A 4,445-nucleotide genomic window follows, 5' to 3' on the forward strand; every position below is an offset into this window, starting at 1 on the left:
GTTTCCGTGGTGTAGTGGTTATCACATCCGCCTAACACGCGGAAGGCCCCCGGTTCGATCCCGGGCGGAAACAGAGATGGTTTTTTGGTAAAGACTTTTTTGTAGTTTGATGTGCATTGACATTGATTTTATGCAGACCTTAATTTGAGTCCAATTATATTACTTTATTCTATTGTCTGTATATTTCTTTCCATTTGGTCAGCAAACAGCGTGCAGTAAACATAAGCAAACACACATCACGCATTTTAACAATACATCTTCAGCTTTTATTATGCTTTTCCATGCTGCCTCCCCTTCCGGCAGATTTCCGCAGCACACATACGCACAAGCACTCGACGCAGGCAAGCTGTTGCTGTTCCGTGTCTGATCGCAACGTTGCTTGCGCCTTTGCTCTCTTCTTCGTCTCTCTGTGTGTGTGTTGTGTATGTTTTGTTTCTGCTTTTCTACAAGCTTTCTCTTTACGTACAACTCGTTCCTTCACACTACTATTATCGTCATCACGTTCGCTTAACTTTTCCCTTCTCTTCTTCCGCTGTCACATCGGAACTAAATTTGCTACTATTTCTTATCACTTCTATTACGCAGGAAATACACGTTCACGATTTGAATTGTTTTGTTTTTGTTTTGTTGTTTTGTTTCTCCCTTCATTTTCCATCCGCAACCACAACACGTTACCCTATCTTCTCGTTACCCCACTCCACCCGCGTGAGCATTCTTGTTTTCGTTCTCTTTCCCCATCCATGCTATGTAGGTCCCTTTGCCGCCCATGTTCGAATTGATCATCTTCTAACGTAATAAAATAATCCCGATCAGTTTCGTTTTCCCGCTTCCCTTTCCCGTACCGTAACTAAGCCAATATCATCGTACATGCGTCGAAATTTTACATCCATAGTTTATCTTCCTCTGTTTGATTAGTGTTTGCTTTTGTTTTCATCCTTGTATAGCATGTATGTTTGGATTACTAATTACTTTGTATGCACCTTTGTTACTTTCTGCACACTACTACCTTAAACGATGATCAATAAAATCATACAACTGTTTTCACATATTTTAGGCGAGTGGGAGAGGGTTTTTTAGTCTTGATTTTGTTCGAAACAATCGTACGCGGACTCGTAGAGTATGAACAGTGGGGTGGTGACAACGCGGGTGATGTTGGTTGTTGAAGGGAAAGCAACATGTGGCTCTTCCGGAAATGTGGGGAGAGCAAACGTTCGCTTTGGGTTAGAGGAGCTGACACAGATGAACAAACAATAAACATTTGTGAGATTTTGATTTACATACACACTCGGTTCGCTCGAAGCAGCAACAGTAGAGCTTTACCATCGTAATGCTAACGCTCCAGCGCGCTCCAAGAAGAGACGAGTGGGCCGGTTGCTGTAACCAGTTGATAACTTCGATCAGTTGCCTCCTTCCTACACATTCTAGAGTGGTGATGCAGGTTCTTCTAGTGAGTTGCATTCCATGTAGCCCTACTAGTAGTACAGCAATGGCCTCTTCTAGTCTGGTTTTGCATTGCTTATTGGCTTACTGGGGAATTTATTGAGGTGGACGACATGGATGTGTATGAGATGATGATATTGTGCTCATTATGTCGAGAAGTTGAAAGTATAGAAGTTTAAACCGTCCGTTGACGCTTTTGGTAAACCTGAATACGCTCAAACTGGCAAAGATTTGTTTGTGTTTAGTATGAGTTTTAGTTAGTGGTAAGTTTTTGCAATAATAGCACAACAGGTTGCATGTTTACTCTTCAAACTGCTATGTTCACGAAACATACGTATATATCTATACTTTCTTCCTCCCCCATTCCTGCTATCATTCTTACAATCTACCGAAACAGTACAAACACACACGCACCTCACATTCTCTCTATTCGCTGGTAGTTTACCTTCTCGTGACACCCCTCTCTTCCGGTTAAGGATTCATTTTCAAATACATTTGCTTAAACTAACCTAAACAGAAGAGAACAAAGTATAATAATTTCTTTTTGCCTAAGTTAGTCATTTGATTCCAATTCTTAGCGGTACCGTTCGGCCACCGCACCGTGTACACCGATTCGTTTCTGTTTTATCTACCTTTGCTGCTTGCAACGTAACTGTCTATCGCTTCCAACCCGTGCCTTACACACATTCCGTCGTCCGGCTGCTTCCTCTAGGGTATAGTATTTTTGTAGCTCTTTTGTAAAGTAATATTTATACCACCATCTATAGGTTTCATTTTATTTATATATATACTTTTGTATTTACTTTTAATAACTACAACCACATTTGCTTTTGCCGTATTCCATTCACTATCGACTTGCTCTTCAGTTTCTGCATTATGTGTCGTCCATTTGTCCGCCCTTTTCAAACGAATAACTCTCACTCAGCTGCTGTCATGTGATTTCAAACAATTATTTTCTTCGCTACGATAACAAAAAAAAACAATAATATTATATATCTGGCTCTAACCTTTATCTCATCCTGAAACTCTTTTCTATTCGGCGGAATTTCCCAAATGGTAGCAAATCGGACACAACACACGCGTGTATCGTTAGTTCAGTGAAATGAAAACTTCTCCTTCGTGATAAGAAAACAAGAGCTAAAACTGGTACCGAAAAACGCTACACTCCCGCACGTTTGGAATAGAAACAATAACAGCGAACGATATGTGTGTGTGTTTGTGTAGAATTGTGGCAATAAATGGACTGGTACGTATTTTCTCTCAAACTGTTCACCGTGCGCGTTCACCTCGAGCGAAATACAAAATATCACCATCCGTACAGCGCCATCTATTGCTCGGTGTTAGCGTTTGTGTTCACTCATGAACCTTCGTGACGCAAGGCGTTTGCGTTCACTTCGTGCTCGGGTCAGCGGTAGTGCGTAGTTGTCATACATCTTACGGACACGTTTTTAATTTGGTCAGTCAAATGAGATTTTTTATATACTCGTTGCAGATGTGCATCATGTTTCCTGCACGATACTATGTTCTCCCTTCTATCTAATATTTCCCCTTAAAACTGTACCATATTTTGGATAACCGTCGTTCGGATCAATCCATGTGGGTGTGGGCATCAGGAAGTAAACCACGATCAAATAAGGCAGTCATTGGAAACAAAGGAGTAAAACCAGAAAGCATAATTAAACCGGATCGATTGATTGATTATTCATCAATAAAAAAAACATAACACTAATCATATCTCGATTGCTAATACACTATTATTCCCCACACTCTATCCCTCTCTCTCTCTATCTCTCTAATAATAACATTTACCGAAATTCGCTGCTTCCTAATAATACAAAAGCGCCACAACACAACGGCGCTACTCTCGGGGCTACATGACGTCGCGTTTGCGTGTCTGCTCGAGTGGTTTTGTGAACGACGAATCTTTGCAAAGCTTTTGAAGCCGACTGGAACACTAATGACGCCTGAACTTTGGAAACTGGGTGTTGCTGGCGGGGGCTATTCCTCTATCTGTGCACCAGGAATTGTGTCAATACTAAAACAAACTACGCACCCGCATCCACTACTATCAGCACACAGACACTCCATAGGAGATGAAAAACATGCATAGAATATAGACCCCACCGTTGCGTCGCACACGCGCTAACGGATTTCGCGCTAATCCTACGGGAAATACGAACAACCAAATAACAACAACACTTTGCTATTCGGTGCCATTCTTTCGGTGACGTTATTGGTTCCTTGCTTCCAATCGCACTGGGCGCGCGTGTGGTGCACCCGCAACATGCCGAACTGTTGTCAACGGTCAACATGACACAATGTACACAACATATCAGATCAATCGCCTCCAATCGATGATTCAACGTTCACTTGCTCTCTCTCTCTCGCTCTCCGCCCCTCTATGTAGCTGCATATGGTCCGCCGGCACGTCCCGCAGTCATAATACACAACAGCCATGGCCGATCCGGAGCAGCACCTGTGTCATCTCTTCGTCGTCGTGATGGTGGTTACAGTATACAGCAACTCGTGGAACAACATCTACTGGAACCGCCTTTGCTCTTTTGTCGCTGGTCTACAAAGCAAAAAGAAACATGTCGATTAGCATATCGTACGCATGCACATCGGGGGAATACACTCTTACCCTGTGAGTTTGGCTCGGGTAAATTATCACGCGGTACCAAGTGCATCACGGTTGTTTTGCCTAATGGTAGCCCCAGCGCCCCTAACGTTACGTTGCAGTGTAGAAAGCGTCCCTGGTATATTAGTCTTAAGATTTCGGCCTTGGCTACCGCTTCCGCTTCCCAATCTGTAAAATGAGAGAAAATATTTAACAATGGGAATTATTAAAAACATTACATTTTTATCTAGAATAATACACGACTCCGAATGAATACGACTGCACGGCGAAAGGTTCATCCGATGTTCATGTTAGTCAAACATTTGAATTGATACATGTGTGCTGCGTTGCGGCTACAGTACGGATTAGAAACCCTCCCTTCTCAACG

The 4,445-nt window shown here is 42.5% G+C and overlaps 1 non-coding gene across 1 annotated transcript; it reads left to right on the top strand.

Moving 5' to 3' along the window:
• On the top strand, nt 1–73 carry Trnav-aac (transfer RNA valine (anticodon AAC)). The gene has a single exon. It is a non-coding gene; the product is annotated as a tRNA-Val (tRNA).
• Nucleotides 74–4,445: the final 4,372 nt, after the last annotated feature.

Source organism: Anopheles gambiae, chromosome 2, assembly GCF_943734735.2.
Source record: "Anopheles gambiae chromosome 2, idAnoGambNW_F1_1, whole genome shotgun sequence".
NCBI classification, from domain to species: Eukaryota; Metazoa; Arthropoda; class Insecta; order Diptera; family Culicidae; genus Anopheles; species Anopheles gambiae.